General features: G+C 51.7%; 1 protein-coding gene across 1 annotated transcript in view; it reads left to right on the plus strand.

The window, feature by feature from the left end:
* Nucleotides 1-24,324, plus strand: part of Ralgps1 (Ral GEF with PH domain and SH3 binding motif 1) — a gene marked incomplete in the record, with an annotated part of 230,742 nt that overhangs the window by 146,828 nt on the left and 59,590 nt on the right.

Here is a 24,324-nt window from a genome sequence, read left to right on the forward strand (position 1 = left end):
CCAGAGGAAACTGTGAGCACAGCCTGACCCTGGTTGGCTGCAGGCACTTCTCCCCGCCCACTAGTGCAAGAGGATCCCCCAGGCCCCAGAAAGGCTCCGGGCCTCCCCTCAGCTCCAGACAGGGGCGGGCCGCCTGGTGATGTCACACTAGCTCCGGCCCCAGCTGGCCCAGCCCCTCCTGCCCGGTTTGGCAGCTTGGGCGGCCCCCTCCTTCCTTGGCACAGGCAGCCTGGCCAGCTCTGCTCCTGGCTCACCCGCCTGCTCCACTCCCTGAAGCCTGGTGTTCCTGGGGTGCCTTGTGTAGGCAGAGCACTTCCGCCGGACTCAGGTAATGGGTTTGATCAGCTGCAGCTGTGCAAGCAGATGCTTGGGAGCCCAGCTGCTCACACTTCTCTGGTACGTTGCCCTACTAGGCTTTCTTCTCTCCAAACCACTTTGTCCCCGCATAAGGCTGGTCTGGGGCAGTGGATTAGGTGGGATTGGGGAGCCACACTGGAGGAAAGCTGTCGCCTACCTCCTGAGTCACCTGTCTTGGGCTTCCTTCCCCACAGCGTACGTGAGCCACAAGTCAACAAGACTGCAGTGTTTCCCGGGGTCACCTGGAAGGTCCCGTTACAGGGGCGATGTGGGCTGCTGTGTGACTGCCAGCCTCAGTGTTTCCAGCTGCGACCCCAGACAGCGGAGTCCTTGGGAGCCGTCAGTTGTGGAATTGGCTGTAACCATGGAACTCTAAGACTGGCGACTCAGTAGGAAAGGGAAAGGTGACACTGATGTCCTCCGTGCTCAGACCTGTTGGGCTGGTTGGAGGAAGACCAGGCTGGCTATTGGGCATCCTGCAGGAATGTAGGGAGGGGAAACCCTCAAGGCCCAACCAGCAGGCTCACCCGCTGCTGCTTGACATTAGCAATGACTCTTCTTTGGGAAGCTTTGGTGGTGGTGGCAGACGCATGTAGCTACAAACTAGGAGGGAAACTTACACTGAGGACCTCTCTTACACCAAGGCACCATGAGGCCCATTCCTGGTCCCTCCTATGACTGCCTCCCTTCTGTTCAGGAAACACATTTTTTTTTTCTTGCCTTAGCTTCTCCTCAGCCTACCTGGCTCCTCCCTTTTTCTGGCAGTCCCTTCCCTTCGTAGAAGAGACTATGGACCTTACAGGACACCACTCGCCAGAGAGCTGTACTGGACAGGAAGTCATCTTCTACCAGCAGCTGAAGATGCCACATACTCTGCGCTCTGCCTAGGACCTGGACAGGGGTCCTGTGGCTGAGCTCGGCTCCTGAAGCTGTACCTTTGGCAGGAGGAGGTGGGGTTTGCCCTGTCTTTCCCCTTACCCGCGCCGCTCCTCCTCCTTTGCAGGTGTGCGTGTGAAGATGCTGCTGTCGGCCAAAGGCCTGTCCTCTGACAGCTGACACCCAGTCTGGGGAGGCCACAGGGTCTGAAAAGTGCTGGGTGCTGAGGTGCATCTCACGGAGAGATACAACAGCCAGGGCCAGCTGCCTGATGAAGTATCGAAGCCAGACCCACAGGATAGCTCAGACCCAGTAGGCAGTTCAGGGAGAGGGTCAGTCGAGACTGGGAAGAGCCGGTAAAGATGCCATGGAAGACTGCTCCCAAAGATAGCCCCAACAGCTCCCAAGTTACCCGGCAATCCCAACCCTCCCATCAGAGGTGGTGTCCACGCTCCATCCTCTCAAGCCTGCGAGGGTGCTGGCTTGTACAGGTGACACCAGTGTCATGAGGTGAAAGGACCAGAGAACAGGTGGTTGGTTTCAGACAGGTGACATCTGTTCGGTTCACAGAGCTTTGAGCAAGTCAAAGCCCGAGAAGCTCGGGTCACAGCATACAGGCAGATGGTGTTGCCCTTCCAGCGTGTGTGGGAAGTTGCCCCCAGATGGTTCCAGCCCCTAGCTACTGAGTTACCCCCACCTGCATTTACTCTCAGCCCTGCAGTCTTCCTGTTGGGGAGAGAAAGAAGCCATCCACATCTGCATTCCTGGCACGCAGCTTAATGGAATAGCTGTTGTAGGCTACTGAGTCTGGGTGCTGTGTGTTAGACCACGGTAGTAACTCGAGGAGACACCAAGGCAAGAGTAGTTCTGTGGCTCTCTTGTGTTTTGTTTTGTTTGAGTCAGGATCCTACTACGTAGCCAAGGCTGTCCTCGAGCTCAAAGTTATCCTACCTAAGCCTCCTGAATGCTGGGATTACAGACACACACCACCATGCCCAACCACAAGGCATTCTTTAAGTGGAGCTGAGAGAAGAGCGTTTTGGTTGAGGAGAGACGAGGCCCCACTAGAGAGTGGGATTAAAGCCGGAGCAGCCAGTGACAGACTTAGCAATGGCATGGCTGGGATTTTCTTTTTAACGACTGCCATTGAGGGCCTGCTGTCGGGAGCCACAGGCTGGGCAGAGAAGCCGGTGGCTGTGGCTGTAGCTCCAGGACCAGCACAGGCTGCGCTGGCAGATGCAGCTCACGTATGTGGGTTATCGTAACATTTCTGTTTGCGTAATTTACAGCTGCAACCATGTCAGCGGGTGGGGAGAGCAGCAGAGCGACCTTGTGCCCATGCCTTTGCACAGCCCTTGCCCTTCTGGTGGCCTGAGGCAGGCAGGTGCCCTGCTGGGGAGCTCAGGCCTCAGAGTCAGTCTCCGCACCTGCCGTTTGGTGCCTCTCAACCCTCCTTCCCCTCGCTTGTAAAATGTGCGTGATGTAAGGGTCTACCTCAGAGAGCTACTATACAAACTAAATGAGGGGGATTCAGCATGGTCTTCTGGTCTCCATGGATACCAGGCACACTGTGGCACACATGCAAACACAGAGGCAAACCCCGTACACATAAAATAAAACCATTTAAAAAACATTAAATAAGATGTGGCACGTTAGTTAACCCACTCTGGCTGTATTCAGCCCAGTGAATGCTGGCTGCAGTAGTTAGTGGTACCACCTTCACTGGGCTGTCAGCTCCCGGGTGGACATGCTTGCCTGGTAGGCGAGCACTCTAGCGAGAGCCCCTCCAGTCCTGTTTGTGTTATGCCAGACAGGGTCTCCTTGTGTAGCCCAGGCTGGTTTGGGTCGCCTCAGCCTGAGTGCTGAGACTCCAGGCGGGCACCATCACTCTTGGCTACAGCTGGTCTTTTTTTTTTTTTCTTGCTGCCTTTGAAGTTTTTCTCTTCTCTTTGGCGTCACAGCGTAACTCTGATTCGATTAAGGTGATGCTCTTCGCATGCGTTCCCCGCCGGGCCTCCTGGTCCAGGCTGCTTTTCTCCTCCACTGCAGTTAGGGCGGGGCTTTATTTTCCCAGCGTTTTGTGCAGCGTTTCTCTCCCTCCTCCCTCAGCCCGGTTAGCACGTGCGGCCCCGAGACTGTCAGCCTGTGCGTTTCCTCCCAGGCTGGGTTCAGATCCTTCCTCTTGCTCAGTGTTGTGGTACTTTCTCCCTTCTATGTTAATTTCAGTGGAAACATTTTGCCAGGTACTGTACTTTTCAATTTTAACAATTTCTACTTGAACTTGTTTAAAAGACAGACTCTCTAGCCCAGGCTGATTGGAAACTCTGTGTAGCCCAAGCTGGACTCAAACTCACAGAGATCCTCCTGCCTCTGCTTCTCCAGTACATGACCAGCTACATGAAAAGGTGTTAGCAGCCATTGCCCAGGCCGTTCGAAAGGGGCTTTCTGACAGCTAACCCCAGGGTATGTGTCTATTCTTGTCTCCAGAACAGGGAAGGGGGTACCTGCTCTTTCATTCTTTGTGTGATTACTGTTTCTCTTCTGAGAGTACCTGGTTTTGACCTTCGTTTCCTGAAAGTCCTATGTATGTTTATAATAGCCATTTTCTTCCTTAAAAAAGGATTTATCTTATGTGTATTGGTGTTTTGCCTGCATGTATGTCTGTGTGAGAGTACCAGATTCCATGGAGCTGGAGTTACAGGCAGTTGTGAGCTGCCATGTCGGTGCTGGGAATTAAACCCAGGCCCTCTGCAAGAACAGTCAGTGCTCTTAACCACTGAGCCATTTCTCCAGCCCTATAATAGTCATTTGTAAATCCTCTTCTACCAAATCCAGTATCTGAGTTTATTGACTGGGGCAGGGTTTTTTGTTTGTTTGTTTGTTTGTTGTTTGATCATGTGTCACATTTTCCTGCTTCTTCCTGTTAGAATGTGTGCTTTCTTCCAGCCTGGAGTTAAGTCATCTGACTGGTGTTTAGGGTTTATTTTGGTTCTGTCCCTGTCCCTATTTTGTGGACTTAATGTAGGATGTAGTGAACATTGGGGGCTTCAAAAAGCCTGTTTACAAAGCTGCTTTAGCTTGGTAGGACTTGAACTCCAAACTCCACCCTCCAACAAATTGCTAGACTCTCTTTCTTCCAGCTACTGCATTAACTTGTGGCTCCCGGAGTCTCCCCACATGGGATATGTGTTTAGGGTGAGCTAAGACTTGGGCTGGAATACATACAGCAGTTTTGGGCCTTCCTCTTCTGTAACTGTCTCCTTCCTGTGTCTTCTCAACTTCCGGCCTCACGGTCCAGTCTCTTTCCAGTCGCTCAGTTTCATGTCTGCCTGCCACTGCCACACCCCAGCAAGCGCTCTAGTATGTCTGCCTGCCACTGCCACACCCCAGCAAGCGCTCTAGAGAGCCTCTCTCATCCAGCACCCTGCTTCTGTTGTCCCTGAGTTCGGGAAGGTGTTTCACCTGTGCTCTCCGGAGGCTACAGCTGTCACCCTTCTGCCGCCGCTGGTGGAGCCGCATGGGGCATCTCAGTCAGGGCCTGCTCTCTTCGCTCTTGGGCCACCTCCCAGTACCACCTGAGCCTTAGGAAATGGGAGCTGCCGTCTTCTTCGCATGCCTCGTTAGAGCTCAAGCTGTGTGTTCCAGAGATGCCGTTCTCGGTCTCATTTTGTTGTAGTTTAGATGGTGACTGCTTCCCAGCCTGTGGCACTGTGGGAACTTGTAGGAGGCCCATCCTAATGGGAGGAAGTAGTTTTGGTGAAGCAGTGAAGTAAGTGCTGCCCTTCCTCTCTCTCTGCTCACAAGCCGCCATAATGTAAGCACGCCTCTTTCACTCTGCCCCCCAACACAGCAACGACAAGCTATAGGATGCATCTGTGAGCCCCACTAAAACCTTCCCTTCTGCTGACTTGATGATCTCAGCTGCCAAGTCACAGTAACAGTAATCTGTGTTTCAGGTCTGTGTCCCTAACAAACAGACTGGGGCTTGGCTCAGTGAGGCCCTGGATACTGAAGCAGAGGATTGACCCTGTGCAGTGCCAACACGCTGTCCTGTGCAGTGCCAACACACTGTCCTGTGCAGTGCCAACACACTGTCCTAGGTACTTTTTCTTCTTTTTGATCTCTGAAATCAGGATGTGTCTCCTTGTTGAAGACAGGCACTATTTTGTGGGTTTTGTTTGTTTGTTTTGTTGTTTTCAGGACAAGGTTTCTCTGTGTAGCCCAGGCTGTCCTGAACTTGCTCTGTTGACCAGGCTGGCCTCTGCCTCCTAAGTGCTGAGACTGAAGGCATGCACCAGCACCTGGCTTTCACCTGTCCTTGTTTCCCCAAAGTATTTGTTTGGCTCCCATTTGTTTCTTACTAGAACATGACACACTTTAAAGTTGAAGACTTGGCAGATGGAAGAAAGTGTGACAGTTTAGGTGGCTGAGGCTTCAGTGAGTTTGGGGATGAAGAGGCAAAGCCCCACCTCTCCTGGTCAGCTGGTCTTGAAGGACCCAGGGGAGTGTCCAGGCTTCTGGAAGCTGGTGGAATGCTGCAGCCTCCCATCCATCCAGATGCAATAAAACAGCTGACACAAGCCAGCTGCTCCCTCCCCTCCTGGAGGCCTGTGTCAGTCCTGTGACCTGCTGCCCTGCTGTCCAGCAGGGAGCCGCATGTTCTCTGGCTCCAGTAAACACAGTCTGAAGACTTGGTCTGCAGGGAGCCATGGCAGAGTACTCTCCACTGTCGCCAAGGTTGTCCAGGCACCACCGAGAGCCCTTGAGGGTGCAGTGTCTCTTACACCCTGATCATCCACGTGTACCCAGCCTTGAGGATGGACTGCACACTTGATGTGAAGTAGCTCCGGGTGACCCAATTCACTCCTAACTTCTCTGTCCACTTGTCAGGGGACAGAGTCAAAGCAACAAGCTTTCTCAAGGGTGACATCACCCAGAGATCAAGCATGTTTGTTATTTAATCTACAAATGCTGATTAAGCCTCAGCTGGGCAGTTTGCCGGGAGCCAGCTTGCTGAGACTTTCCGTTGACTGGTCGTCATTTTTACCTCAGAACAGTAGTTTTCAGGAATATGTATTTAACCTCTCTTTACTGTGTGAGCTGGGACCCATCCCCAAAGGGGAAACTGAGGTCCAGTAGAAGTAGAGGCTCTTTTATAGTTTGCTGACTTTATTTCCTCACAATCAAAACGTCACAGAATTTTTCCATCTCTTATTAGAATAATTCCCTTTCAATGTAAACTTGAAAAAGATATATATGCATTTCTGGAGCATAGTCTGGGACAGACAGGCCCTCCAGTGACAGTGTGATGGGCAGGGCTGGGGGGACTATACCTCCCACTCTTACCAAACCTTACTAAAAGCCTTGTTGGGGAGAATGCTAGGCTCCTTGCTTACCTTCCTAGGACCCCAGAGGCAGCTGGACAGACAAAACAGGGTCTCTGGCAAAAGCTTGATAATGTAGGCTTCCCAGGAGTGCGAGGGGTCACACAGCGAGAGGGTGAGTGTCTCCCGGAGCCTGTGCCTCAGTTTCTGGAGTAGCTGCTTCTGCCAGAGAGGGCTTGGCTCCTGGGCGTGGAGGAGCAATTGGTGTGGCTAATCAACCAACTGGATGGAGAATGACAAGGTTGTCTCTTTAAACATGCAGTGTTTCACAGTTTTCCTCCTTTCTTGTTAGGCCTCCTGCACAGAGCCACAGGATACACAGATGCACGTGCTCCCTGGCCTCTGCCAGCCCTGTTGATCACGCTGGGTGACTCAGCCATGTTCAGCGAACTGGCTTACACTGGTGTGACTCTTCGAGGAGGGCTCTGCTTCCAGGAGACCCGTAAACCCAGGCAGCTGTGTCTGTTGTTGCTATGCTCGCTCGCTCACTCACGCCCACCAGCTAACAACATCGTTCCTTCCCAGCCCTCTTCTCATCACCGCTTCTCACCAGCTGAGGTACCAGCCACCTGGTACTGCTTTTTCTAAGTGGCATTAGATTCGTGTGAAGGGCTGTCTGGTGGGGCCGTCCCTGAGAGCCAGTTCTGGGAGCTCCAGGATACGGTGCCTTGGGGATCTCTGCTCTTACATAACAGATGAATTCTGCTTCATGCTCATGCTCACGAGCTTCATGAGGCTGAGCTCATTGCATCCTCAGAGCAGGCCCTTTCAGAAAAGGGCCTCCCCACTGCCTCCCATTGTACCTGATGAGGTGGCTTTAGATCAGTTGAGGTTTGGGAGGTAAAAACCCAGATAGCCAGTAGAGGCCAAGCCAGGGTTTGGATCTGGGTCCTTGGAGACCCAGAGTTCACACTCTTGACAGACTTTGCATCAGGGTAATATAGGGCAACTTAAGGATGCTTCCAATTCACTCATTTACTTTTCTGTAGGATAGCTGTGTGTTTTTATCATTGCTTTTGTTTGAAACTGGGTCCCTGTATAGCTCAGGTAAGTTTGGAACTTGCTATGGAATGCAGGTTGGTCTAGAATTTATAATCTTTCTGCTTCAGCCTTCTGAGTGCTGGGAATAAAGGATTGTGCCACTATATCCAAGTAGAATAATACTTTTAATGCCCAGAGTAAGTGCCAAGGTTGAGATGCATGGCTGATGGACACAGTAGCTCAGCTGATGGTAGATCCTTTGTGCTTATAACTTTGGTAAGTCAGGGATTCGTGTTCCTCAGATGGCTCAAAGTTAACTGAGGACTATGAAAACAGTCTGACAAGCCCTGCCCACAGACTCTGACTCATTACATCTAGGATGTGACCCCAATTTCACCCTCAGTTCCAGTTACTTCACAGGAGCACCCATGAGGTAGGGCTGGCCAGGGATGACCTTGCCTTGTGCTGAAGGTTATTTCTTGTGCACAGAGGCGGGTGCAACTTGCCTTCTCCCAGCCAGTCCCCTCTTCTGATATCATTGACTCCAACACAAGGAAACCCAGCATGTAAGACACATGGTGATACATGGCCTAGGAATCAGGAGTCATGTGACTGGTTCTTGTCAGTCTTTTTCTGATTTCCTGGATGTTTCTGGTATAGACTAGGAAAGAAACGAAACCTGGAAAAATGACTGTCATGGAAATCACTTCTGCCCATTTACCAGAAAAACCCCTTCTGAAGCTAGGTGTGTGTCAGTTTCACAGGTGGAACTAAGGGCTGGCTGGCGTGCTCCTCAGCTGGCTGGGCGGTCACATGGACTATCCGGTGTCGAGCCCAGAGCAGAACTTATGCTGATAAGCAAGTAAACGAAGGGTCCCCAGGGAGCTCCAGGATATTGTGCACAGTGATGGCCGCTAGAGTCTCAGGGACCCGACCCTCGGCCTCTCTTGCCAGCTGAGTGCCCAGAGCAGTAGCTTAACACGCGGGTCTCCGTTTCCCTCTTTCTAAATCGGGACTGGAACTGATGCCTGCGTTTCGTGGGGCTGGTGTGAGAGTGACATGGCAGAGATGGGTACTAAAGTGTGTGTGCTGTAGGTTTCCCCTCCTCCTCCTCAATGGCTGCAATTATCCAGCCAGCCAGGTGGGCGCTGCATAGAGTGTGATCTTTTAAACTCAGGGCTGACTGACGTTCACATCACAGCTCCACCATTTGCAAGAGGCATGTGTGGCCTTCCTTCTGTCACCTCTTCATATTTCCATACCCTCTGGAAGTCGGGTTAAAAAGCACCAGCTTACAAACACGCTCTGGCCATTAAGGACATGTGCATGTCAGAAGTTCCTGGGCTTCAGTGACATCGACTCTGTCCCCCTCTATAGATCTGTAGAGAGGGCAGGAAGGAAGCCACGGGGAAGAGGACCCAGTATGCCCTGTGAAACCCTCCCTTCTCCCTGCCTTACCCTCAGCCCCACCCCTGCAGAGAGAAGAGCAGCTTAGCTGGGTGTGGCCCTGGGGGGCAAATGATCCCCAGGCTCTGCTGCTCCTTCCACACAGCCCTTACAAGAGCAGGGTGTCCACACACTCCCAGGGACCCAGATGTCTGCCAAGGTGGTGTTCCTGCAGATGCCATCCCCCTTTTGCTACCTGCCAGGCTGGATATATGCCCAGGGTGACGGACCTTTCAGACTCTGCGGTGCCCTCTCCTTCCTGTCAGGTTCGCACTGGGCTGCCTGCTCTGGCAGTGTTTCAGAGGAGATTCCAACACCTCGAAATCCGCCCTCTGAGACCCTCCCCACCCCTTCACAGGGAGCCAGGCAGCCTTCGTTTCTATGTGTGCAGAGCACTTGGTAAACAGAATGCTTGAGCCGTGACTCGCTGGAAGGGGCGAATCCCAGCTGACGCCCCGAGGCTGAGCCTATTTTGGGCCTGGTTTCTCTCTGGCTGAGGTCTGTGGTCAGAATGTTCATCAGCTATGTGCTCCCCCTCCCCCCAGCACCCACCATGGCTCCAAGGAACCACAGAGCTGGTTTCAGGTTCCTTTCCTGCCCGAGTGCTGGCAGGCAGGCCTCCTGCCTCCACCCACACCCTGCCCATGTCTTAGGCTTAGGATGCACTTAGTGCTCTTGTCCCGTGCCCCCGGCCCCCCGTGAATACTGTATTCAGCACTACATAGAGAGGAGTGCCACTCAAGAAAGAAAGCATTCACACTGCCATGCTGCTTATTCATGTCTGCCAGGCATCTGCAGCAGCGGTTTCCTGCCAGCTGGTCGCCCTTCAGGGATGGTACCCTTGCCTCCCTTACACAGGGGTCTTTCTCTCCCTTCCTTCCTTCCTTCCTTCCTTCCTTCCTTCCTTCCTTCCTTCCTTCCTTCCTTCCTTCCTTTCTTTTCATTTTTTTTCAAGGCCCATGATCTCTGTTGGATGCTGGACTAAATACAACTTAAATCTGTGTTTGGAACACCTCATTAATAATAATAAGTATCAGCTAAATATAATCCTGCAATTAATAGAATATCTATTCAGCAAAATGTATGTTGGTAGGGACTTGTCATGCATGCAGCACCATGCAAGACTGCTTGGCAGAACCGAGAGCAGCCTGGAGGACACGCCTTCGTGTTTTTTGTTTGTTTTTGCGGTTCTAATAAAATACCTGGCAAGAGCAGACCAAGGAAGGAGGGCTTTGTTTTAGCTCACAGTTTGAGAGGATACAGTCTGTGATGGCCATTCTTGGTTGTCAACTTGACTGTATCTGGAATTAACTAAAATCTGAAAATGGAAAGCACACCTGTGAAACATTTTTGCTTAGTTTGAAATAGGAAAATCTACTTCTATTCCGGGATCTTTGAGGTAGGAAGACATGCTTTTAATCCAAATCTTTTGAGCTGGGAGAAGACACACCTTTAGTCCTGGATCTAGAGGCTGGGAGACACCTTCTGCTGGAAGCCTGCACACAAGGACATGGGAGAAGGAAGCTTTTCCTCTTTGCCTGCTGGCTCTCGCCTTGCTGGCATCGGAGTCTGCTTCTTCAGGGTCCCAGCTGAGACATCTTGCCTTGCGGACTGAGCAAACCAGTTAGTAGCCCTCCCCTCCCATGGCCTCTGCATCCGCTTTACCTCCAGGTTCCTTCCCTGGTTGAGTTCCTGTTCTGACTTCTTTGATGGGAACAGTGTTCCAGAAGTACAAGCCAAGTAAACCCTTTCCTCTCGGAGTTGCTTTAGTCACCATGTTTTGTCACAGCAGCGGACTCTCTGACTAAAGCACAGACCCTCTTGGCAGGAAGGCATGTGGTAGTAGGACTATAAGGTGCCTGGTCACATTGTGTCCCCAGTCAGCAAGCAGAGAGAGATGGATTCTGGTCATGGTCATAGGCATTATCTGGCTTCCAGAGCTGACTCAGATCCTCATGGCTTTATCATTATAGTATAGTGTGCCTCTGCATATCTGTGCTGCTTGAATTAATTTTTAAAAAAGTCTCTGCTGTGAACAAAGAAGCTAGACAGAGCTTCTGAACAGCGGAGAGACTACCCAGTGTTTGTCACAACAAAGCCAGAGGATAGTATCCTGCTCAGACCTCAGCTGACAGGAAGAGCCTGCTCTGGCTAGGTTCACGGACATGGTCCATCAAGAGCTTGGCACACCTGGTCACGTGGCATTTGTACTCATGAAGCAGAGAACTATGTTTGCATGCTCCGTTCACTTTCTCCCTTTAGACACCCCATGATCCCAGCCAAGGGATTGTGTCACCCACAATGGGTGAGTCTTCCCACCTCACTTAATGTAACCCAAACACTCCCGCACATGCGTGCCCGGAGGCCTGCCTACATCCCAGATGTTAACATCCCAGAGATTACTGTAGCTCTGCACGAAGGAACACAGAGACTAGCAGAGGGGCAGGACCTGTGGGAACCAGAACACACAGCTTTAGGAGACCTGGGCTACCGCCTATATAGTGCCCTGACAGGGAGGGGTCACCTGGAGCAAGGGATTGTGGGTCTGAAGGGATTAGGAAGGTCCAGAAAGCCAGAGCAGGCAACTTGGTGAAGGGCAGAACCTTTTTCCTCCCCTGCTTACCCTCTCCCTAGTTCCTAGGGCTGTAAATAGACGGCAGGTTGTGGGGAGGGGCAAAAAGAGAAGGGTTGTGAATTAGGTCGTTTTCAAACAAACAGAGCCAAACCTTACATTTTGAAGTTTTGACATGAGACTCTTGTGATAGTAGAAAGTGACTGCAAACTTAGAGAACCCAACCCACATTTCATCTAGGGGCCTGCTGCCCAAAGTCAAAAAGTGGGGATTGCACACCCCAGCTGGGGAATATGCACAGAGAGAACAAATTATTTCGTGTCCATACACCCACTGGATACAAACTTTGAACTGGTGATAGCCTAGATCATTCTCTGACCCAGGTTGGCAATTCCTGGTCTGGCCACTTGGACATCTCCCAGCTGTCTAGAGGCCTGGGGTTGTCCAGCTGGGGGCCAAAAAGAACCCCTGCCCCACAGCAACATCCAAACGAATTAGAGCCACCAGCCTCGCCAGCTGGGAGGCCCCAAGCGGTGAAGGTGACCTGATTCAGGGAGAGTGGCAGAGGAGAAAACCCTGGTTGGGCCCTGCGGTGGTGACACACACCTTTAATCCCAGCACTCGGGAGGCAGAGGCAGGCGAGTTGGAGACCAGCCTGGTCTACAAGAACTAGTTCCAGGACAGCCTCAAAGCCACAGAGAAACCCTGTCCCCTGGTTGGGAGCCTAGTGGCCACTTGTGACCACCTGCTTGGGCCGCCTCAGCCCTCCTCCTCCTCTCCCTTCTGGCTCACTGCAGGTGTTATGGTCCTGGGTGCTCCAGGGCCCCCCCCCCCACGTCTCACTGCCTGCTTGTGGAGCAGTATTGATGGAAACAGTCCCCGAGAGCTCATCATTAGATAAAAGTGTGAGGAGTGCTGAGCTTGCCTGGTCCCCCCAAGACTGTGTATCTGTGAGCCCTCACCTTCATCGACTCCCAATCTGAAATCACAGTGTTCTAGAAAAGCCCTGGTTTTCCAGGTGAGGCCCCTCTATTGTAGTCACGAGGGGTACAATCTGCTGGACTCAAGCCTGCATGCTACTCCCTGCCCCTGGCAGACAAGGTGCCTCAGGACTGTCTGTGCTGCTCCTGTGTTCGCACACCACGGTCCATCCTCCATGGCCAGGGGTGGGGGAGGGAGAAGTGGTGACTTTTGAAATAGAAACCAGAAGACTCCAAAGCTGAGGACAACCTCAATGGTTGGCTGTGGGAACGGATGGCCACGGGGATAACGATAGAGTCAGGGCTACTGTATGATACTCAGACTGGTCTTGAATCCCTAGACTGTAGTACCTTAACTTCCTGTGTACTGGGATATAGGTACAAGGTACCATGCCTGGTGCTTAGGACATTTTTACTTCAGTCTTAGGACGCGTATGAATTTTGACTACCCTGTAATTAACAATCGTTGATTTAAACAGAAAGCTTAAGCCTGTGTAGCTGAGATCATGGCTTCTTAGGTTACCTGGGGGATGAATGCCCTCTCATCCATCGCTGACCGTAGAAGGGCATCTGACCCATGTGGTTCAACCACCGCCCGTCACATCCCTCACCTCCCCCCAGCCTGCTGGGATCTGTCGCGAGCACTCCATCCCCTGCTCAGGTGCAGCCCGGCCAGTGGAATCTTGCTTCCTGGACCCAGGGGAGAGAGACTGCCCATCCTTCGTTATAGAGCTGTGAGAACATGACATTACAGATGCCACTTGTACGGCCTCGGCCACTTGCGGATTGTGTGTGAAGAAGAAGCCACTCCCATGAGGCACAGCACTGTGGAGCATACAGGCAACCAGCCACCAGCTCTCATGTTGCTCACTGCCAGAGCTACAAGGCTCCTGGTTCTTGTGGTGTTGTCTCTAGTCTTGTGGGTAAGCTAGGGTTCGCGCAGGCTTTCTTCCTTATTGGTGGCTTCCAGATGGTGTCCATTGCTTGCAACCAAAAAGACTCTGGCCTGTATATTTTTTCTGTCATGGAAGAAACATTTCCTGAGACCCTTTAGTGGAGCCAGCCCCGCCCGGGCTGGGTGCTGAGGACCAAGAGAAGGCTGGACTCTGCTGTGCTTGATGCCCACTTGGGAGAGGTATCGAGTAAGCAGCAGCAGAGAGTAAGCGATGGGACAGATGTGGCCTTGAGCCCTCTCTGCCACTCTTGGGTCTTTTGACCTTAAGCAAGTTGTTTCATTTCTAGGCCCCAGATCTTCCCACTAACAGGGGCCTCCTAAAGGAATCATGAGAAATGATGTGAGCTTGCAGATGCCCCCCAGAGGACAATAGCCGCTAGTGCGTGAAGAACAGATTCCTTAATCATACAATGGAGGGAGTGTTCCAGGAGCCTCCCATGGTCATGCTCACCCAGGGTCAGGATAGGAGGGTTCTGCTGGGATGCGACCGGCCTTGGCCTGAAGAATGAAGAGGTTTAGCCCAGGCAGGGAGATCATGAAGACAGTGAGTATGCTTCTCTCATGAAGGTAGATTTCTATGGTACAACATACTAGTCTCCAGGACCAGGACACTTTTGAATGTTAGACCCAGCGGAAGGTGCCCTTTAATGACAAGCAAGCCCAGCCGAGCAGCAAGGTAGGAGAGTGTCTCTGGTTGCATTGTTAGTGTGGGCAGAAGCCAGAACCAAACTCCACCCAGCTCAGTCCATGATTATGAATGCCATCAGCCGTCAAGCCACACAAGTGAGAAGAACACCCTTGGGAGCCAGAAAAGCAGAGCCAGAAACCATAGCTGTCTGCCAAAGTCAGACCCTGAGTCTTCCCAGACATGGCTCACCCCAGGGAGTGGGCTACAACTGAGCCCACAAAGTACTTGGACTCTGATGCTAAATACACTTGGATAAAAGAGCCCTTCATGCCAAGTGTCAGATCTGTGATGTCACCAAGGGACAGAGAGTATGGATCTGCACCCCCATATCCTACAACCCCACACTCGCACACTAGGAAGTCAGGGACCATGTGTAAGGGCCACATGAGGAGCACTAGTGGCACTCATGGATGAAGGAGGAGCCCATTGCTGATATTCTCAGTGACCATTGCTGGGGAACCTTTGCAGTGGCTGCCAAGTTTGAACTCAAAGCGAATCTTAATTCAGTTTTTTCGTACTTGGCTTGGTCCTGGCAGACATGAGATTCCCCAGTTGAGGATTCCTAGGCCCTCCAGGTTCCTCTGTCTCTTCTGTAGTTTCCTACTAGAGCACCTGTCCCGTATGTATCTGAGCACTATGTCCCCAGAAGGGTTGGAAGAAGACCCTTCCCTGAAAGCCACAGCCAGGCCTCAGGGCCAGCAGTGTGGTGTCTGGGCTTGCCCTGCCTCCGGGAAAGTTTGGCCAGGAGGAGGGCCACACTGTCCTCTGATGACATGAGGCAGGCTGGGCAGGCAAGAATCAACAAGCCACTCTATGCTGCTGTCGTCAGGCATCTGCTGAGACAGCCTGTGGCTCTAAGAAATGGCTCTAAGAAACTGCCATGCTAGGCTGCTGTTCCCACTGCCAGGGCCAAGACCTCCTCCCCTGGTGCCATGTTACCCAGGCCCCTTCTCAGACAGACACTCCTGAGCGCAGCCTGCCACACACGCAGCCGCTGCAGTGCTGAGGGCCACAGGCCAGACTTGCCGGAGAAGGTGACTAGTGACCAGTGGCCTGGCCCAGTGTGAGTCCTTGTGACTGGTAGATAGGCAGAGCAAAGACAAAGAGGAGGAAGAGGCGGCCCTGCCTCCACGGGCCCTGCCCATTCCCTCCAGGGATGATGCCAGGCTTGCCACCCTGTAGCGCGACCTCTGGCCTCTCATCAACAGAGCAGCTTCTGAGTGGAGTCAGTAAGAGCACAGTGGTTCCAAGGCTGTGGCTGTTCATGCTCACCCTGTGATTTCTAATAACTTTCTCCTTAAGTCTATGTATTCATTCTGTTGAGGGAACTGATGAACTATTGGGGTTTTTGTTTTTGATATTTTGTTTGTTTGTTTTTAAGACAGGGTTTCTCTGTGTAGCTTTGGAGCCTGTCCTGGAACTTGGTCTGTAGACCAGGCTGGCCTGGAACTCAGAGAGCCACCTGCCTCTGCCTTCTGTGTGCTGGAATTAAAGGCGTGCGCCACCACCGCCTGGATATTGATTGTTTAATGCATATTAAAATAGACATGGAGGAATGCTCTCTCTCATCCTGGACACATGGGGGAGGGCCTAGACCCTGCCCAGGGTGATATGACAGACTTTGGAGATCCCCCCTGGAGAGCCTCACCCTCCCTGGGAGGGAAGGGAGGGGAGGGAAGGTTGAGGGGATTGGTGGGAGGTGGGGGAGGAGAGGAGAGAGAGGGAGCTGGGATTGACATGTGAAGCAAGCTTGTTTCTAACTTAAATTTAAGAGAAAGAAAGAAAAATAGACAAGACACCACATTTCTCTCCCTTCTGCCTCCTAGCGGAGTTCACTCACGCATTAAAGGCCTGTCCCATGCCTGGCAGGGCGACTCCACACTCTGTGCCTCAGTACATTCTTACTGCCCTTACTGTTCTGGCACTGCGTCCACAGGGGGAGGGTCGGCTTTTGCCAGCTCTCCCTTTCTTCCCAAGGACGCCATCCTTGTTCTTAGTTTGTTCCTCCTGCTTGAGTTTGCTTTGGCGCATCTGGAAGGCAGGAAGGCATGTGAGTCCTGGCTGGTGGGGGCAGGTGCTGAGGCTCTGGATACAGTAACACATTTGTGTAAAGTGGCACCGGTCCCATCTAGACCCCACAGTTCATGTCCACAGCCTGTGCTACCTGCCCTGCTTGCCCATGCTGGGACCCGTCACTTCCACAGGGGCAAGCATCCTGGAGCCTTCACCAGCAGCTTACACCGTGACCACAAAGAGCATTTATGTAGCCGAGTGTGCTTCTGTGAAGGACTACTTAACTCCCGAAACTGGGTAGTCCTCAGTGGAAGAATGGTAGGCAGCCTCACTATACTGTATTTTCTGGAATGATCATAATTTCTTCATATCATCAAAAATACTTTAAAAAAATCTTTAGGTGGGTGGTGGCGGCTCATGCCTTTATTCCCAGCACTTGGGAGGCAGGTGATCTCTGTGAGTTAAAGACCAGCAGCTTGTTTGAGTTCCAGAACAATTAGGGCTATTACATAAAGAAACCCTCTCTCAAAAAACAAAACAAAAAAATCTTTAAAAAATCTATGACAGACGGGGCTGGAGAGATGGCTCAGAGGTTAAGAGCACTGACTGCTCTTCCAGGGGTCCTGAGTTCAGTTCCCAGCAACCACATGGTGGCTCACAACCATCGGTAATTCAATCTGGTGTCCTCTTCTGGCAATGTAGGCAGAACACCAAATATGTAATAAATAAATAATTCTTTAAAAAAATCTATGACAGAGACAATGAGATAGATAGAGAAGCAAAGAGCAGCTGAGAAGACTCAGGGGTGGTGTGGGGGGCGGGGGCAGGAGACCCAGGGGTGGTGTGGGGGAGGGGCGGGGGCAGGAGACCCAGGGGTGGTGTGGGGGAGGGGCGGGGGCAGGAGACCCAGGAGTGGTGTGGGGGGAGGGGCGGGGGCAGGAGACCCAGGGGTGGTGTGGGGGGGCAGGTGGGGTGTCAGGGAGTGGAAAACTGGTACAGTCAGAGAGGGACAGGCGCCTGAAGATGTGCTTTAGGAAGGCAGAGGATAGCTGGGCGGTGGGTAGAGGCAGATACAGGGAAAACCAGCCTTCACCAAGAGAGTGAGGGCATAAAAGGGAAGGAGACTGTGGTTTGGACTGACCAGGTTCTGTGCCGGCTGTGGGTGTTTGTTGCTGCCACTCTTTGGAATTGTGTGTAGAAGCTGGGATGTGCCCCCTGTCATGGACACACAATGGGGTTTTCCTGGCTGACACTTGAATTGGGATTCAGGTGACACGCTTGCATAATTCCTCATTCCTCCATTGGGAAGAATGAGGAAGGGACCTCAAGCCTGAGACTTCAATCCAGACTGAAATTACTAATTTAGCCTTCAGAATGTTTCAGATCTTGAAGATCAGCCAGCCAGTAGCCACAGGAAACGGCCTCCTTGCTCAGGGTCCCCGGGGCTCTCCAGCTCCAGAGTGCTGTGTGCCATCCAGCGCCCTGCTTGCTGCAGAGAGCCCTGTGTGAGTGATCTCAGGCCAGCGTCCCAGACGAGGACTTCAAAAAGAAACTCTGGGGACTCTCAAGAGGCTGCCAGTTTTGTTTTGTTTTGTTTTTTTTCAAAGAAAGAGAATGCCAACTCTCAGCATCATTTCCTGGAAGAAGGAATATTTTGACACCAGAATGTAAACAGGGCATAATCTGAGAAATACAGTTGGCCATTTGCTACCACATTTTAATGTACTTAAGATTTGTTTTAATGTTTTCATTATGGAAGGCAGGAGTATCAGCAGGAAGCACAGAGTATTAGAGGACAACTTTGCTACCAGATCTGTCCTTCCAAATTCCAGGGCTCTGGGGCTTGAGCTTTGGTAGTTAGGCTCACGCAGCAGACTCTTCACCCACTGAGCCGTTTGGGCAGCCCTAAAAATATTTTAAATGTAGAAAATCCAACAAAAATTTCACCATGTTTACCTTACATGTAAGGTAAAAAGAAGCCGTCCGTCCAACTTAGTCATTTGGTGCATAATCACAGCCCACTCTAGTGCTGGTGTTTGTCAGGGCTCCTTGTGGAGTCCAGCTTGGAATGGCGCTCACAGCGGTGCACACAGGCCGCAAGCCTTCCCTCTTGTGTCTGCCAGTGCTGTCAGCGTAGGGAGAGTTAGGGGTCAGGCTGACAGGGCTTGGGGCCTTCCTGGCCGGGAGCATACAATCAGACCCCATTACATGGAGCGGGGTGCCTCCAAGAGGGAGTAGACAGACTGTCAGCTGTCCTGACTGACCAGCCTAGGTGCATGGCTCAGCGCTGAGTGTAAGGTCGAAGTGTCTACAAGAGTAGGTGATCATCTCCTGTGCAACGCACTCATCACTGCGGGCCCACTGACCACAAAGATCCAACCTGGGGGCAGGGCTGGGGGCCCAGAGCCAGGCTCAGTGGAACCACTTCACCATTGTGGGTGATGGGGCTTCTCAAACACGTGGGAGGAGAGCATCTAGAAAGAGGCAGGGCCAGAAGGGTGCTGCGCAGTGTTCTGGAGGGCCAGCTGGATCCATCTACACACCTAGGAGTCACTGTGGGGCACAGGAGGTTCAGGAATGTGCTGGTCAGCCAGTACAGTATCAGACCAGAGGGTGTGGCAGTCCCTGGTGTTCAGGGAAGAAACCAGTGCTCTTTTGAGCTGTTGGTCTCTTTGTTAGCACGGTGCATGTGTGTGTGTGCATGTATGAATGTGTGTGAACATATATGTTCTTTATCATCCTGTTGAGAATTAGGCTTCTGTCTCAACAGTAAATATCAACGATTGTAAACAAATCCATTTTAAAGATGAACACAGTTTGTAAATGCATGAACAGCTCTGCACCAGTGCTGTAAATAATTTTAAAGTGCCGGGTGTTGGTGGTGCACGCCTTTAATCCCAGCACTCCGGAGGCAGAGGCAGGCGGATCTCTGTGAGTTCGAGGCCAGCCTGGTCTACAGAGAGAGTTCCAGGACAGCTTCCAAAGCAATACAGAGAAACCCAGTCTCAAAAATCTGAAACAAACTAATAATGATAATAATAATAATAATTTTAAAGCATTTAAAATCCCACCACCCTAGAACCTGGTGTTCCCACCTTCTGCCATGTGCTTTAAAGTTCTTAGCCTTTGACATTAGACCATCTCTAGTTTCTGTTTTGTTTTATTGTTGGTAAATTTTCCTACACTAAATTTCCTTTGTGTCTGAGATGTTTTCTTCTCCCCTCTCTACCCCCACATCTCTTTTTAGAATTATTTCCTCAGAATAAGTTCCAAGGAGTGGGATTACCTCGTCAAAAGATACTGGTGTTTTTCTAGCTTTGGCATCCCTAGAACTTTCCCCAGGGTCTCACCCACTCACACCGCTGTCAGCTGTGCTTGGGTCCTGTTTCACCACAGCTGCTGCAGCTATCTGCATTGGGCTGGTTTTCAACTAGTGATGTAATGGCTTTTACATGGCGGGTTATATTTTTCCATTTCCATCCCTCTGCCCTTGCTCTGTTCAGAGTTGCTGTGCTGTTCCTCCCTGGCCATGCACCATGATGTCATTGACACCCCCAGACGTGGAGCACTAAGGAATAATGGACATTCTTCCTTGTTTGGGTGGAAGCTACCACAAGGCATTTAAAGAGAAAGAGAGCTGAAATAAGTTTAAATTATAAATAGATTTGGCAACATCTCTTATTTGGTCAAGGTGGTTCCAATAAATGCAGACTCTAACTCTGGGAGAATTCTAGTAGCCATCAGAGTTAACACATGATGTATGATTTAAGGCAGAGATGGAAAAGTCCCCACCAACTCTTCTTTCTAGGCACTCCCTAATTATCAAGAAAGAGATCTCCACGTAGGGGCTGAGATTCCTGGTGGAGAAAGTCCCCTACCTCGTCAGTCCTCCTAGGGAGCTGGCTCTTCCACAGCAAGATGGGTTGGACGGGGAAAGGGTTAGCTTGACTAGCCCCAGGCGCCTCCAGGGCTCTCCATTCCCGTTATGGATACTGGGACAGGAGCTTCACTCCTTCCATGCCACCTCTATGCTGTCCTCCATGCCCCGCGTGCACTGGAAGTTGGTCCCTCCTCATCAAAGGGCTTTTGACCTTCAGGTAGCCTCAGTTCAACAGCCCACATGAATGGACAGCGAAGGAACATCCATGCTGAGCTTCCCAGGGGGCACACCTACCAGACTCTTGGTCTGGTGATTTTAGGTGGTGTTACAAGGTCTCTTACTTTCATGATTGTTTCTCTCAATATGATTACTATGGCAAATCCACCATGTCACAAGGAAAAACTAAGACAGTAGCTGCTGAGCCCACACTTCAGCTCTGGGTATATACCCCCAAAAAATAAAAGACAGTGTTTGAACAGAAACACAAATAATTTGCTCATGGCAGCACCATTCATAGTGTCTGAAGCATGAAAAATCCAACTCTTAGGATGTGCTAAATGCCACTAGTCACAAATTTTATGGCACGTGTTTTGTCTCCATTAAGAACACAATGGTGGGGGCCTGGAGAGACAGCTCAAAGGTTAAGAACACTTTTTCCTCTTGCGGAGGACCAGGTTTGGGTTCCCAGCGCCCTCATGGTGGCTCACAACCATCTATAACTCTAGTTTCAGGGAATCCAACTTCCTCTTCTGACCTCCTGGGACCCCAGCCTTTCATCTCCTGCACAGATGTACGTGGAAGCAAAACACTCATACACATAAAGTAATCTAAAAATGTTTTCAAAGAGTGCAGTAATGCAGGGCGGCACGAAGAGAAGCAGAAACAGCGACACAGAAGGCACACAAGCTCAATCTTACGCTCTGGATGGGCTCTGTTTCTGTCACATGTGCCTTGCTGGGGAGGACCTCCTTGATGTCCAGAATCTGCAGCAGGACACCTGCTTCACGCCCAACGCTAATAAAGTGCTTTGTCTGTGTGGACTTTTGACAGTCTCCCCGTAGCCTTTCCTCTCCCCATTTCACAGGCCACAGAGCTGACCTGAGAGTCAGGAGGCACACTCACCCACCAGGCCCTGATATCCGGCATCCGGCACCCAGGCTTCCTCCAGGGTACTCCCATAAATGGGCAGTAACTTTCCTAAAGTCGTTCACCTGCTCCCCCGCAGCCTCTTTTATTTTGAGGCAGGGTCTGATGTGTGCCAGGCTCGTCTCATGCTCCTCTGTAGCCGAGGGTGACCTTGAACTTCTGGTCTTCTCCTTCCTAGAATTCTGGGATTACACGGCATGCACTGCCATGCCTATTTTCTAGGGTGCTGGGGATTGAACCCAGGGCCTCTTGCGTGCTAGGCAAGTATTCTACCAACTGAGCTCAGGCGTCTTCCTTCTAACCCCCCCTTTGCCTTGTTCGGTGACTCTCGACTAGACGGGGAGTCCTGGGAGATGTAAGATCTCTGTAGATGCTTTTGAACTCTGTTACCATCGCAGGTATAATGACTCCTCCTGAATGAGGTCTGGGGCCTGGCTCTGCCACTGGCCAGGTTTGTGGTTTCAGACATGTTACATAACCTCACAATACTTGTTTCCTAATCTGGAAAATATATGTAATGGTAGTGACTGGGGCAAGGCATGGACTTCCCCTTACTACCATCACTGTTTAGTTAAACGATCATCCATGCCATGTCATGATTTACTGTCTGACCCCTCCACAGGCCCTACAGAAGCAGGACCTATGCTGGCCTGGAGAACACAGTAGACTCCTTAAAATATGAGTGTTTCCTAAAGAAGGGAGAGGCTCTTAGCCTTGGGAAATAGGAAATGATAACTTCCCGCTGCTCCCCGCTGCTGCTGCTGCTGCTGCTGCTGCTGCTGCTGTAGTTGCTATTACATTTCTCATTAGTGTTGATTTATTGAAAATTTTCATGAAGTAGTCCTGACTCTCAAGGTTGAGATGCCCATCTTGCAAGCACTGAGCACAGAGACTCTGGTTTGCTATGGTGCATTTAAACCTTGATTCCCAGCCTGTTGCTGCTCAAGCCACTTCATAAAAACAACCCCACAGGAACCAAGTCACTAGTGATGTGATGCTCTTTGAGAGTCTGGTCTTAGGAATAAGCTGAACAGTTGTCACCCAGGTTTGGTGCTGCACAATTTCTCTTGCTCAAGAAACTAGGATTTTCAGTTCTTATGCAGCCGTCCCCAACTCTGGCCTACCGTGGGCGCTTTATATATAATCATGGGGCCAACTCCCTGCTGCTTGTGGGGCTTCCATGGAAGGGAGGAATAATACATACAGTCATGTCATGACTACTCAGCCAGCGACAGACCAAAAATGGCATTGTGTCTAGTGGTCCTCACTGTCATGTCTGAGCTGGTATAGAACTTGGCTTTTTGGTGAATGAAGTCCGATTGGCTTAGCCAGCTGCTTGGTGAATGAAAAAATTAATACATTAATGAATGAATGAAGTGCTGCGTGCAGACACCCTGTCGTTTACTGGACTGTTTCATTTCGTGCTTAGAATGTAATGTTTGGGGTGGGGCATACTGGTGACTTGATGCCCAGAGGGGTGAAGTTACCTCTGGTCACCCTGGTCAATCTCAGGGCTCCTGCTCCTTGCGTTCCCAGCCACAGAGACTCTCCTTCCCGGGACTGCCAGCCTTGCCCCAGTCCTGGCTGTAGTGCGTCTCAAGGAGGTGGGGCAGGGAGGAGTAAGCTGCTGTCTGGGTTGGCATGGCCTGTGGACGCAGCAAGGGGCAGGGCTGGAGAAGGGGGGCATGGCGTGGGGAGCAGAAGCAGAGGCACACGTCATTCTCTGCACCTCGGCCTGCCGTTCCTACTGATGTCAGTAGCACAGCTCTGGTGTTACTGGGCTGTGCAGTGCTGGGGAGGTCCACACTGTGCTTCTCTTCATCCTTGCCTTGCAGGAGAGAAGGTCTTACCTCTGCTCCTGTTCCTGAGGCCCAAGTGTGGTCAGAGGCCAGCGAGGTATCCTAAGGCCGCCAGGAACACACCAAGAGGAGCTGGCACTCCTCGTAGACCTCTTGGCTCCAGAGCCCCACCCTTCCCAGGTTGGCTTCCCGAGGGCCACTTGATCGTGGAGCAGCTGTTGTCCTTTATGAGCCTGGCTAGCCTCCTGCTCCCAAGCCTAGCCTGTTCACTGGTCCCCACTGGTGTCTTACTGTCACCCTGGGTTATGCTGTGAGGTGCATGGCAGTGCTGATCCCTGAGTGAGGCTCTTCCTGAAGGAAGCCTTTGGTTCTGAACACTTGTGCCCAGGAACCTGGAGGAGCCAGGCCCCAGAAGCCAGCAGCAGCTATGATTCAGGTTTTCTGAGCTCTTCATTACTCAGTTCATTGGAACTGAGTTCTAGGCCTATCTGGCCAGAGACGTTTCTAGTCTCTGAAAGGACATCAGTCTTCTGTGGCTCCACCATGTAGAGCTAAACTAAGGGTTGCACAGGTCAGGAAGCACAAGACCCAGTTACCTGGCATGAATGTGCAAGTTAATGACTGAAAAGCAGGACCCCTGGAGCCACTAGCCGTGGCTGGCAGGCTGAAAGCAGACTGCAGCCTGCCTGGGCCAAAGCGTGTCTCCTCTGACTGCCAGCTGGGAGACCTGGAAAACTCTCCCGCCTTTCTGACTGCTTCCGTTGGGGGCTGTAGGCAGGTCAGCTGAAGAGACGGATTCTCCAAGGTCAGGACTTGGTTCAGGGTGAGTCTTCCAACAGCTCAGGGCTACCCTCTCACACGGGGCCTGAACAAAGCAGGGTAAAACAGGGGTACCTGTGGGTCAGAATCAGACCTACGGTACAGTCTCGGCTCTGGCACGCACTCACTGTGTGACCGTAGGCAAGCAGCTTAGACCCTCTGAGCTTCTTCTTCTGTAAGAAACAACCATGAACTAATGCAGGCCCAGGTCCCAACTCATGCTCAGTGGCCTCCGTCGCCAGCCCTGGCATCTGCTGGCCTTCAGCAATGCTTCCTCCTTGTGCTTTGAGCGAACTACGCTCTTGCTATGGGAGAGCCTCCTTTGAGCCCTGACTCCCCTGTGGCTGCTGTGTGAGGACTGTGGTTTTTCCAGCTCAGTGCTCCCTGCAGTCCGTCCCTGGTAGCCCCAGGACACGTGCTGACACCAT

This window comes from Mesocricetus auratus, unplaced genomic scaffold (assembly GCF_017639785.1).
Source record: "Mesocricetus auratus isolate SY011 unplaced genomic scaffold, BCM_Maur_2.0 Super-Scaffold_100047, whole genome shotgun sequence".
Classification (NCBI taxonomy): Eukaryota; Metazoa; Chordata; class Mammalia; order Rodentia; family Cricetidae; genus Mesocricetus; species Mesocricetus auratus.